The sequence below is a fragment of the Anser anser genome (genome assembly GCF_964211835.1).
Source record: "Anser anser genome assembly, chromosome: 11".
NCBI classification, from domain to species: domain Eukaryota; kingdom Metazoa; phylum Chordata; class Aves; order Anseriformes; family Anatidae; genus Anser; species Anser anser.
Window position 1 is genome coordinate 13698907 of NC_139732.1, and position 13607 is coordinate 13712513.

General features: G+C 39.6%; 1 protein-coding gene across 3 annotated transcripts in view; it reads right to left on the reverse strand.

Annotated features, from left to right (window-relative positions):
* The window catches only part of PEPD (peptidase D), a 134451-nt gene that overhangs the window by 20903 nt on the left and 99941 nt on the right, over positions 1 to 13607 (reverse strand). The window lies entirely within an intron of this gene.

Here is a 13607-nt window from a genome sequence, read left to right on the forward strand (position 1 = left end):
GCAGCTCTTTTGTTAGTAACACAGTACTGTCTTAATTAGTTCACCATGGCTTTGAGTCATCAACAGAGCAATTGCAGTGTCAAGACAACTAGGGCTAAGGTACAGTAAAAGAATATTTTCCTTGTTCAATTTTGGCATGATTAAATAAATAAAACCCCAGCAATTTTTAAGGCCAAAGCCCCATCAAATTCCATTTGCTTTAATCCAGTTAAACACACAGCTTTAGGGTCTCGTGAACTTTAATGTCATATCAAAACTACATTAGCACTTACTGTTAAAAGTACTGAGGCTTCAAAAACTGAAATAAAATGAACCTATGGGAGGGTTTCAATAAAATTCAGTTCTCTTACACGGCTCTGATATTAAGGTCAGAAAAAAACTGAAGGCTGCATACTGCATGCCGTCCACACCACCAGCAATGTACCTTAAAGCTCCCACCAGCACTGCCTAGAATTGGTTCAGCATGCAAATTAACACGCCAGCTCCTTTTCTCCCTCAGATGTCTGAGCTATCACCTCTTCAGCCTGCTGTCTGCAGGCAGCTGAAGAAGCACCTTCCCAAGCAGTACCACAAGGCCGAGGTGTGCCGCACAGCACACTGTACAAATCCTGTTTTCTCCCAAAAGCCAACAACGCTCAAGTGAGTGATGCTCGTCCACAAAACTTGTGCAGTTTTCCAGTTCAAAATGTGCCGTCTTGTGTTTCTTTCCCCTTAGAAACAAATTTAGATTTTTCCTTCAGTAAGTATAAATATAGCTATAACCACCTGTTCTTTGCTGTGATCAATGTAATTATATTTTAAAAGCATTTCAATGTTATCTTTTTTGGACATTGACTGTACTGCAATTTTCACTTCTTTACATTCACCCAAAGTTATTTCACAACTATCTCACAATAGATTCCAATCCATATGACAAATTGAAACCACTACAATCTACCACACAGATGTTACTGATACCAAACTGGCAGTATCACTGAACCACGGCTGTTTTCCTGTTTATTCTGTAGCTGTAGGAATACAGAATTTTTGTATGTACCTCCCAGTTCAGCTTCCACTCTTGGTGATAAACTCAGATTGCTCTAAAAATTTTCAGTATTCTTTCTGGGGGAAATCAGACTTTTTTTTTGAGAACTCTCCCATGATTTCTTAGCTGAGTATTACTATAAGTCTTCTATTTTCGTCTCCACGGCTGTAAAGCTACGTATCATATCTGACCCCGGTCAACTATTTGAAGCCTCCATCCTCTTTTGATGTAAACAAAGGTCACAATTCTGCAGCTGTAAGACAAAGCACAACTGTGTCCCGGATGCTCTGCATAAACACGAAATGAGGTGCCTGGGAGAAGAACTGAAGATGAGGTGTCTGCTGCTCGCAATAAAGCTTCCCTCCACAGCTGTGCTGGTGCTATTTGTCTCAATCCAAACCCACGGACTCCACTTAAAGAGATACAGAGACCTTTTATCAAGCTCAGGAAGAGATGCAACTAATAAAGAGACAGGATTAAACTGTTCATAAAGTTAAAAAAAAAAAAAAAACAGAAAACACAAAGAACACATATCCATTTTTCTGCAGAAGTTTAATAGAGCAGATCAACGATATTACTCCCTAACTGGAAAGACTACCGTGTTTGTAAATCCTGAATATCTGACCAATAAATCCAAAACAGCCCATTTATCCCCTCCCCTCTACTTTTTTCTGTTTGCCCTCACAGAGAAAACACATGGGTATTTGCCCTTTTCCCCTCCCCCTGGAGCTCTGTCTTCTCCATGCTTTGGTTTTCATCCCTCTTATCTTTTCATTAGAGACTGAGGACAACAAAAAGCTGCACTGCAAAATAAATTATGAAGCCGGATGGAAATCTTGCAGCTTCGGGCTCTCTGTTGGAATAAGGGCAGTGATACGTCTATCTTCTAGCCACTGCCATCAGCTTTGCTAGCTGGGGGAAGCGCTGCAGCTCCGGCTCTGAGACGCATGCTGCAGGAGCTGGACAGAGCGCTGGGACAGCACGGCCAGAGGGACAACAGACTGCCGGAGGCACCCTGCTAACTACAGCTAATCCCACTGTGCAAGTAAATAGAAATTGGTGGTCAAAGCTTCTTAGTGAAAGACAAAAAGTTGAGATGCACTACACTGTCTGTTTTACTGCCTGGCTTTGTGTTTCATTCTATCATTACTCTGAGCGTGGTGGGATTTTGCATTATTAGGCCACTCTCCTCCAAACCACTTAACCTACAACAGTCATACATATGTAGGCTATTATTAGTGTTCTAAGACAAAATGTGAGGACATTTTTGAGCTAAGTAGAGATAGTGAACCAAGTGGAGTGACCTTACCGCACTTCAGTTAAAAAATGGTGATATCCTTGTCTTGTTTGCTATGAACTGACTCCCATCACGCTAGGAATAAACTTTGATAATTAAGTGCAAACAGACCCTCCCCCCCCCTCGCTTTTTAAACAGGGGATTTGACAGGCAAGGAGGACCTGAACATCGATTTTTCTTCAAACATTTCCTACTACCTTTATAGTCTCAAAAGCATTAAGAGAAACAACTGCTTTTCAGTAATACGGGAACTTCTTAGAAGCACTGGAGAGTCTATTGAAGGAAGGAAGCTGTCCTAATTCTATAAAGATCTTAGTACATTTTTTTGCTTAAAGTATATTCACATGATGCACAGATTTAATATACAACTCTTCAGATTTATTTTAAACTTAAAATAGTGTTAGATTTACCTAGCAATTGGAATCTTTACAATACAATGGCCTATCCAAACCTGTCTCTGGGACTGGCTATAGCATGTCTGTACCTAACTGTATTTTAAGTTAACTAGTACATATACCTGAAGTACAAAATTAATTTTCCTATGTAAATACTGAACTTCCAATAACTGTGAGAAGCACAGAAAGGAGGAAAAAATAAATATCATGGCTATCTTTGCTAGGAAGGCCATGGACAGGATTTCTTCAGTACGCTTCTCATCAGTTTTTTGGATTAACCATGCTCAGAGCATAGAGAGCTCTATCACCTGCTGCAAGCTGAAACAGCAGAAGTCAAACACTGTATTAACATTCTTGCAGCAAGATGGAAAAAGTTAAAAAACAACTAAAAACCACAAAGAACTTCCACACAAGTGGATCTAACATCAGTTGTATGTGTTACCGCAACAGCTGATGGTATTGCAACACCAATCTGCATTAGCCTCACACCACCAATCACCCACTAGGATATTTTACTGATTTATTATTCAGGATTATTATTTTTAAGCTTTGGAGAAGATTATCATAGTTGCAGACACGTTTTTTGTGTAAAAAGGTTTGTTCCATTATCATCTTTAAGCCATTTTATAAACCAATTATACTTACTGACAGATGGGGTTTAGAAAGCTAGATTGGAGGGTCCTTGGACTTTGAAAGCTTGTACCAAAATGAGTCTGCACTCAGGAAAATCTGCTGATGATGTGTCTGCTCCATTCTTAATTCTCTGCCAAACGAGATACTGGGTAATACAGGTCACTGAACCAACGGCTGGCTCCCCAGGAAAGCTCAGTTACCAAGGCTCGTTAGGCTGCAATTCATTACCTGCCATGTAGCATACGCTTGGGCAAGAGGCCAGGGCAAAAAGCACCACATGCAACCTAAGTATTTGACATCCCTTGAGTTATAAAGTGAACTACACAGCAATGACCAGAGGTGCATATGTCCAATACTGAAATGTAACAGACCATAGATTAATTAAAAAATATATCAACTATAAAGGCTATTAATTTTCAGAGGCAGGTACCTACTACTATATTACTGTACTAACTGTGTAACAGAGCTTCACAGAAGCGTGAGGTACTGTGTTTAAAAATGGCAAACTTCATACATTAAGTTCATTACACTTTTTTTTTTTCTAATTTGATCCCATCAACCTGAATGTTACCCAATAGTCTTAGATAATTGCTGTGTCAGAAAAGGGAAAGATAAAATGTGTATTGTTTTACTTCCCTGAAAGTATTTCCTCTCTGATTTTCTGTTTGGCAAAACCACCAAATTTCAGATAAAACACTATGTTTTCAGGACTCAGAAAGATCTCATAAGGCTCATAAGTAGAACGCTTTTTGAGCGTTCTACTGATGGGGAAGACTTTTGTTCCAAAAGAAAGAAAAGAAATGCTTCTAGTGAAAATTGCAATTAAAAACATACCTATCTTTTAATGAACATGGCATAACTTTCTAAATAGTAGAATTAAAAATGAGTTGCTGTATCACACCACAACCTGTTCCTCAGTTGCTGCTACCTCACTGTTATTTTCATTCAAGGGATTATTTTCTGATGCTTTATTAGAAGCCATTCTAGAACGTAAAGCAGAAGCAGCATACAAAAGTAATTTGGAATTACTGCGTACTATTTAGCTACTTTGGTCGGAAAGTGCTCTGGAAAGGCCTAACAGGATTTTTTTGGCCGCTACTTAGGGCACTTTGTGGTTGTAATGTGACAATGATTAAACCACAAATGATTTAGCAGGGTTTTTTTTTGTTGTTGTAGGGTGGTTTTTTTTTTTTTTTTGCCAGCACAGATGTCACAATCCTACTAAAAAAATTAGTATGGCAAGGTTATAGGAACTTCTCCCCAAATTGTGCTAAGGTTAAGCTACATTGTATTTCTGAGAGTCCACAGACAAGGGCAAAAGGCCTGATGTCCCCTGGCAGTGCCACTGAAATGCAGACACAACATGCAATCCCTGTCCAGCCAACAAACCACTGGAACAGCTTAAGACCTGCCAACAGGCAGTAACCATATCAGACAAAACAATAGGTCCTTAAAAATTCTAATCAAACCCAGTTTAAAAAACAAACCAAAACATTGTTTAAATCATAGAAATGATTATTTCTTTCCTCTTCACTTGGGTGCTAGAGAAGAATTTGTTGCCTTTCTGATTTTCACGCTTTCCTTTTGGCACACTAGATCGGAGAGCAAACAGTTGCTTGGGTTTCCAGCCAGGTAAGGCAACTCTGGGCCACAGGGCATAGAAACCAAGAGCAAGAAACCAGAAGTCTGTACTCAAGCACTGACAGCATCTGGACAACAGTGAGGCTGTTCTCAGCTTCATACCACGTGTAGATAATTGCCTGTACAAGTCACAGCCAGCATCAGACAAAAAACTCATCCCTCAACCCCCCAGTAAGATGTACCTGGCTGACAGGAGCAGGAGCTGCTATAGGAAAACAGTGACGGCCCCACTACCTCCAAAATACCGACCACACCTTCAAAAGGCTGAATGAATAGCCTTGTACTCCTGGGTTGTATCATGGTATTTCTTCTGCATCAGTATCACAGCGGTTTTAGGGGGTAAAACCCATCCTCCCCACAATAAAGTCTACATATGATGCTTTAAAACACATCACAGGGATCATCAAGATCTTAAGAAAAGCAATTTCAACAGACGCAGATGTGGAGCAAGTGGAAGGATTTTTTCCATGTCTGGAAATCTGCAATATTCAGATTGAGCAGCACTGTCAGATACTACGAATTTCACTGCATGCTTCTTCCACATAGGTTTATGTTGAAAAGAGGAAAAGGCTTGGGGGAAGGCAGAAAGTGCCCAGAGGGAGTGATTGTGGTGTGGAAACTTATCAATCTTTGAAGCTTAGAAAAGACTCTGTTTAGATAAGATTCAGGGCAAACAGAATAATCTGTCTAGCAGGTTTGCACTCTGACAGCTACAGCTGATATAGTGTCAAGATCGAAAGACTCACGAACTTTGTACTCCAACTCAAATTACAACGTGTAACGTACATTTCCTCAATCCTGCACTGGAAGAAAATCAGTGCATGTCAGACCATGTAACAGGTTATTCCCCCAAAGCCACTGCTAAAATCAGGACTGTACAATGTTACAGTTGTAACGTGTACCTGTTACAAAATTAAGACAACAGGATTTATTTTTTTAAGCAGTCTTAAAACATTATTCACTTGAGAGAGGCTAGAAAACTGCCACCAATGCAGGCTCTAAGACTTCTCTTTGCTTTGTACAAGTAGCATTTTTGAAGAACCACTGAAAGTAGTGGAAAAATCCATGTGCACAGCATAGCTGGAAAGCTGCAAGTTGGCCCCTGTCTCATGGAGAAACTGCCCCCAGGACTGGTCAGAGAGCTGCACACCAGGGTGACTTCAGGGCAGAAGGGCCCAACTGTCTGGAAGTGCTTGGTTTTATACACTTGGAAATAACTCAGTGTTATTTTTGTCTTACTAATGTTGCAGTGGTCACTGTATGCATGGGTCAGCTCCTGTGTATTAGTCACAAACAGCAAAGAACGGCTCCCAGGTGGTTTGCAGTGAGACTCGCAGTCTGAAATCTTGCATTTCAACAGATCGTTGCTTGCACAGAGGGACTGGAGGATCTGCTGAATTTGACAGAAAAAAAAAGCCTTTTTCTTTCACCCCCTGCTGTAGGTTAATGCTATTCTGGGCAAGGGTAGGTTACATGTCTAACAATGAGCTCTCTGCTAAGCAATGACACCATATTTATGTAATAGTATCTTGCAAGAATCAAGGATTGCTACTTGACTGTCAGCACTGTTTGTGCATCCTTTACTTCCTTCAACTTTTATTTCTTAGGTGGCAACTGATGCTTTAGGCATTTATACTGACAATAACTGAATTAATTTACCACAGAAAGCTACATTACCTTTTTGGGTCAAACTCAGAAAGCCAGTAGTCAAAGGTAAACTTATTTATGAACCTTAATGCTAGCTAGAAAAATACAGCAAACTCCACTGAATAGAAAAGATAGAGAGCAGATTACAAATATTTTTTTATAGCATAGATTGACAAGATTTATTTTCCAATCTGTCTTTAACACAATAACACATTCTTAGCTGCAAGGGGAAAAAAAATACTGCAGTGTCATTCAGTAGGACTTTCAAATATCAAGTACTGGTTATAACATGCCCTGAAAGCATTTGTTCTTCAGGAGAATTGGTATGAAATCTTCAACTTCTGTTATTAATATTTTATGCCTGAGAATAATTTTTTTTGCTTCAGATATTACAGCACATTAATAATTATCAGCAGCACTTTCCCTAAAATATGACCATCTGAATGGGAATAATTCATATGGGCATTTTGAAATTATACAAACTATAAACTAGACTGTGCTCCCACACCCTTCCCTGTTGTTCTATTGTCAGGAGGTCCAGTTTACAGCCCAATTTCTTTCTAAAAGTTCATCAAAATTAGCTACTGATTTTATACAGCAAAACAGACAAGTGTGCCTACATGGTATTCTACTAAGTACAACTCTGGACTACAAAAAATAAAAATCAAATGACTTGCATGCAAAAAAACACCCACTGCATGTGAATGAGAACCTTATTTGGGAGGAATAAATATTAATAACAGTTTCAATTATTTTCTTTAGAGATAGTAGATTTTAATCCTAGTTGAATACAGTGACAATTACTCTAAAACACTATTCAAAATAGTAGCAAACAAAAATCAATCTGAGCTTTTAAGAAGTTACAGAACTGAAATAGACGAAAGTGCTGAAGAAGTGATCTGTATATTCACAATTTTTAATTTGCAGATTTTTCTAAGCACAGCTCTGCTCAATTTAATAACAGAAACAACTGCCAGTAATATCTGTTATGTCAAATACCCTAGCTATTAGTTTCCAATTAAATAGTTCTTTAATTAATTGGGTTATTCTAATCCCTTGTCCTAGTACTATCCTGCCCAAACTAAATTTGAGTAATGTCTTTAAAAAAGAGTAGTGGAGAAGACAGAACAGGGAATCATACTAGTGTTTTGAACTCAAATCACAGCTCCTTCTGCTGTATAAAGTAGGTTACTTATGAAAGCGACACGTGTTCACTAAACACTACCTCCTCCTGACAGTCACTCTGAAAATGCCATGCCTCAAATATTTACATATTAAAAAGCTTTCAAGAATACATACCACCCAAGCTTTCACATTTGGCTGTACAAAATAATACAGACCATTCACCTTCTAAATTCCCTAGTTTGAGTCCTAGGGACTCAATTCCCTCCGCTTGAGTCCTTTAGCAGCAGTCAAACAGGAAGGAGGCAAAACACTGGAAAATAAAGAGGCTGCTTTGATTTGTCCTAACGTACAACATTCCTTGGAGGGATGCATTTGGGGAAATCAGCTAATAAAGGCCTCTCTACTACAACATGTCTAAGAAGCTATGCCAAGGAGCAAAAATGTAAGAAATCATTAGAAAAGGAATAAGAAGTGGGCACAGTTTCACACAGTAGCTCAGCATAATACAGCTGCCCAGGAGCAGATCAAGAGGGATTAACTTTGCTTAGCATCCTGCACCTACAAATACACAGGGCTTTCTTAGCTCCTATGCCACCAAGGGGAAACCAGGAGGAGCAGCTAAACGCTCAGACTCCAGGAACGACCGCAGCAGCATCCTAAATACTAACATGCTGAGCCTCATTTTAAGGGAGCCTATGGCAGGTGGCACACCATGGAGTCCATGAGTTTCTTCCTAGTGAATTCTCATGGATCTTTTTTTTTTTCTTGTCTTTAAAGGAAGGCCTCAGTTAGACCCACAGAAGGGTTTAATGCCTTCCTCTGCATCGGATTGCACCTTACACAGTTTGGCTCTAAACCTACTGAACACAACAAAGAAATGACAGAGCAGAACTTGCTAACTTGAGAGAAAAATCTTAAAAAATTGATTCTCAACTGCAAAATGCAAGACTCAGCTTGGCGAGGCAGCTGCAGCAGGGACCATCAGCTACAGACAACTTCTAAAATCCAAGCCAGATAGTTGCTGACCTGCACTCCTGGCTGTTTGCCCCAAATGTCTCTCCTAGGTCTCAACTTCGTACCGTTCATACTGTCCCTACCTCTCCATCACTCTTACCCTCTCTCTTCACAGTTAGCTGATTTCTTCTAAACTAATCCCTCCTGAAAGTAGGGTGCTATCACAACATTGCACACTCTCATTAGTAAAAGGACATCTTATTTAAGTGTTGCTTTACCTTTTTTTGCCTGAAATGTTTTTTGGTGGTTACTTGACTGGACTTTCTTGCCCAAAGATTACGTGGCAATCCTGGTACCTGAAGCAATGAAGTCTGCAACGGCTGATCTTTAATCCTTTAAGAAAAGACTTAAAGAAATGAGGTCTTCAAGCCCTTATGTAAAACTTGAGTTCTGAGAAAGTTACAAACAGGCAAGATTACTAAGGGATCTTCCAGCCTTAGTGTGAAGAAACCTGCATCTTATCAGAGATGTTAGTCCTGAGATGGAGATTCCTTTTAAGACATTCCCCAACAGCATTTATCAGAAAAGCAAAGCCTGAAAGCCAGACACAATATGATACTCATTCCCTTGAATAGTAAAATGCTGGACTTGGGGATAAACATATACAAGCATGAGCTCCAACTTGATAAAAAAAATAATCAGAGATACAAATCCTATAGGCCCTATAGGGGTCATCCTATGGGGAGACCCTATAGCAATGTCAGCGTCCCGAGGAGGAAAGCTTTCACACTGCATATAAACTGGCTTGGTGAACAACAACTTCTGTGCATATTTGGAACAATTTTTTATTTTTCATTTTATTGAAACAAACAAACATCAATCAGCAAAGATTCCCAGCTGCCCTGCTAATGTCTGAATGCAATTTGAGTTCAATGGGGACTTTGGATATACAAGCTTTTTAAATCATATAAATGTAGAGATAGGGAATTGAGTGGTTGCCAACCTGGCCTTACTCAATTTCTTCCCTGGGAACAGTTTGCTAGACAAAGAAATCTTTTTTTAACTGGAATTTAGGACAATAGAACTTACTGATTGAGGTGTTTTAATTCATTCTCCCTCTCTTCTCTCCCCAAAAACACTAACACATATAACATATTGGTAAAAGTTTTTCTTTTTTCTTTTTTTAAACATACGCAAGATTTGCAGGAGTACTAGGAATGTTAAGCACAACAAGCTCCCTTCCTTCCCATTCTCCTGGGACTTTCCATTACAGAAAAGGGAGGAATGTTCAGTGATCCCAGTGTGCAACTGCAAAGGGATAAAAATGGGAAGTTCACAACTACTCCAATACTTAGCTCATCGATCTTAAAGACACTGTTTACTCTCTAATGCATTAAACCAAAATATCTTCAATTGCAAGATTTGAAGATAAGCATGCTTCCTTTTTATTTCTTCTAGGCACAGCAGCTGATTAAATGTATTTGAGTAACTAATGCTACCACTACAGTCCTCACCAACTCAGAATTACAGAACTCCAATTCTCAATATTCTCTAAAAGCTCAAGATAATATTCCAAATAATAACCTTCAGAAGTCACCTGAGTGGCTGGGCACAGTACAAAAACACAGCCATTTGTTACAGAATAAAGAAGAAGCTATTCCACAGCAACTTCCCAAACCTCATTGTACCCATATGTGTAACGAACAGTAAAGTATCCACTGGAGAACAGAGCGATACTCAAAGCTGGGTTACATCTGAATGTGGTTCATGCACACAAACTGCAGCATGCCACCATCCTTTGTTTGACTTGCAAATATTACCTCCCCAATTAAGAGCAAGAGTTGGGAACAGTCACTGATTCTCATCGACACTGATGATTGACATTTTCTTTTGCATATTTTAGAATGTATTAAGAATCATGGAGTGATTCAGGTTAGGAGGGATGCCAGAAGGCATCTGGTTCAAGCCCTGGCTCCACGTAGGGCTAACTTCAAAGCTACATCATATTTCTTCAAGAAATTTTCTAGAAGTTTCAGAGAGGGACTTGCAGCAAAGCTAATTATTTTACACATTTCTACACATAAATTTATATTAATGACAAAGAGCAAACAATACTGTTCTCTCAGGTGTAACTTGTGACAAATGATTTTTTTTAATTTAATCAAGCTATTACATTGACATTGGATCTAACCTATGTAACTGGGGTAAACAAAACTAGACAAGAGACAGGATTTGGTAGAATGGACAGAGAGGAAAGGTTATTGCCAGCTTATGAGAAAAAAACTCAGATACCTATTCTCAATGGCAGATTGAGGGTTTGGCAACGTTGCCACTGGGAATTCACAATCCTTGCCCCAGACACGTGTTTTATTTTTTTATTTATTTTACATACGTTCAATACTTGTTTTCCTTCTTTTTTTCAGTGCTTGGCTTGACAATCTGGAGTCTGACTTGCAGAAATGCTAGGCACAGCTGTAACTGAGGTCAAAACAGCTGGGTTTTGAGCAGGAGCATTATGGTAAACACTTAAAGGAAAAATCTCACGTGAGGTTTCAATCTTGGAATCCAAAACGAGTCAATAGCTTTTACACTAGCTTCTCTAGCCTGTCTGCCGCTGTCTATGGAAGGGGAACTGCTGCACACTTCCACATAACTAAGATGAAGTGCAAGCGAACTAACTGCCTGTCAAACACGTGCATACATGATGAGCACTCTGAGGAAAAGCTGGTGAGGATGTTAATAATTCTGGATTCAGAGCAGGTTTTGAACAGCAGACAGTAAACAGACTGTGGGCCATGCATGGCACAAAAGGTTAAAATAAATTACTGAATAGCTGCTCATTAGCTGAATTTTTTCTGTTACGTGCATTGCATGAAGATAGCAATGGGGGAAACAATGGGTATCTCTGCAGTGGTACTACAGTTTTTATCATCCTAGGATGTGGAACCTCTTGATAGTCCCCACTTACTGTATTTTGGCTTACACAGTGGAGTCTTGAAGGGCTTGAGCTGAATTCTTTTCAGATGAAACCACACAGGACAATGTGCTCCAGGAGTGCACCTAGTGTGCCTCAAACAATTTAGCAAATCCAATGAGATTGAAAAACAACACCCAACTTAGACAAATCAAGGCACTAACTTCTGGAATACTCTGAGACACTTGGCTTTACAATTTCACCATTTAAAATCCTTTACAGTATCTATGTAAAGACAAATTGTTTCTGAAATCACTGTTCTGAGGAACAAGTAGATGATGCCTCAGCCACTGAAGCAGTGGAAGTGTCAGTGTTTTGCGCATCCGCCCCTGTATTTCAGTTCTGTGGAAGAGTAAATTTAACCCAGATGGACTTGACGCATTAAGAATATCCCCTAAGCAGAAATTCTGCATTCCTCTCTGACATTTTGGATCACGAGTCTGACTTTGTAGGAAAGAGACAATTACCCACTGCCACACAAGCATGCCTTTTTGACTCTTTCGCTTCAGAGACTTAGCACTGCTGCCCTTGTAAGAGATCCACGTACAGTAGTTTCAAAATTGCTGCTTATGCAATAGAACCGAGTATGTCTTCCCCCCCTTTTATTCTAAATAGATTTGGTTTGTGGCAGGAATTGTGACGGCTGCACTGAACATGGCTATAATCCCACAAAGAGCATTTAACTTTCAGAATACATTATCTGGCTTGCAAAAGGCACTCTGTTCTTTCAGTTGAAAGGTATGAAGACCCATAGATACAATTTCAGCTGCTTGTATTTTTGGACCACACACAGGACTTAGATTAATATTTTTCTACAATAAAATGTGATGTTTTCAAGTATTTTTGAAATTATGATTGCTGTTTATATACAACAAGTATAAAAAAATGGTAGGAAGTCTGCTATCTCTCAGAAAGCATCTTCACTTGATAGTCAATCAGGTTCACATGAAAACCAAATAACCCCTGAACTATACGCATCTATATAAGATGTTTAAGGTTGCTAGCAAATGTGTGTCCTTCCAAAACCACAGTTATGTAACACAGTATTTAGTTAGTGACTCTCTCTATAGCACTTGCTTCCTATCTTCCAACAAGAAAGACTCTGGGAATCATTAACCTTCCGAAGACAACAACTAGATGTCCCCTGTGACCCTTTGCCACAAGGCACAACTAAGGCCCCAGTTCTGCAGCTGGAGAGAAATAACATTTTTTACAGTTGCTGACTTTGCTGTGTAACTTCTTTTTACTCAGCCTGCCACACTAATGGTTACTGTCATGTGAGCCAAGTCACTTGACTGTCTTTTTCCCTCTTTTGATCTTAGGAACCCTGGAAAATGAAGACAAACAAAAATAACAGCAAAATAAGCAAGGGCTCCATAATTCAGAAAATCTGACTAAAACATGATGGGGCTGGGTTTTACATTTACTGCCTCTAAACCCACAAACATCTTTGCCTCCTTATTAGGATACCTAAAGTATTTACTTTCTGTTAGATGGGGAGCAGAGATACTTGAAAGCTGAATTCACATCACTCCTTGCTGCTCCCCTTTGTGACTGTAACAGACCCGCCCCCCCCCCCCCCCCCGAACTGATCCTGGTGCTTTAGTCAATGAGCTAACAAGTGAGGTTTGTTCAACCAGGGTAAGGAAGCTGCAGCCTCTCCCACAGAAACTGCTTTCCCTGTACAGCAGTAGCAACACATCCAGTTTGCATACACCCCTTCAGGGGGCTCGGGGCTTTCTCAACAGCCCAAGCAGTTTGTCACACTGGAAAGTCATTGCAGACACTGTAAATACTTTCCTGCCAGCTACCTATCTTAAATGCTTTGTATCATTTCCAGTAGTAAAGAGTCTTGGTCTTTAGGGTGTTTCCTCCTCATAGGAGGAAAATATTTTTTAAAGCTTTTTTTTTTCTCTC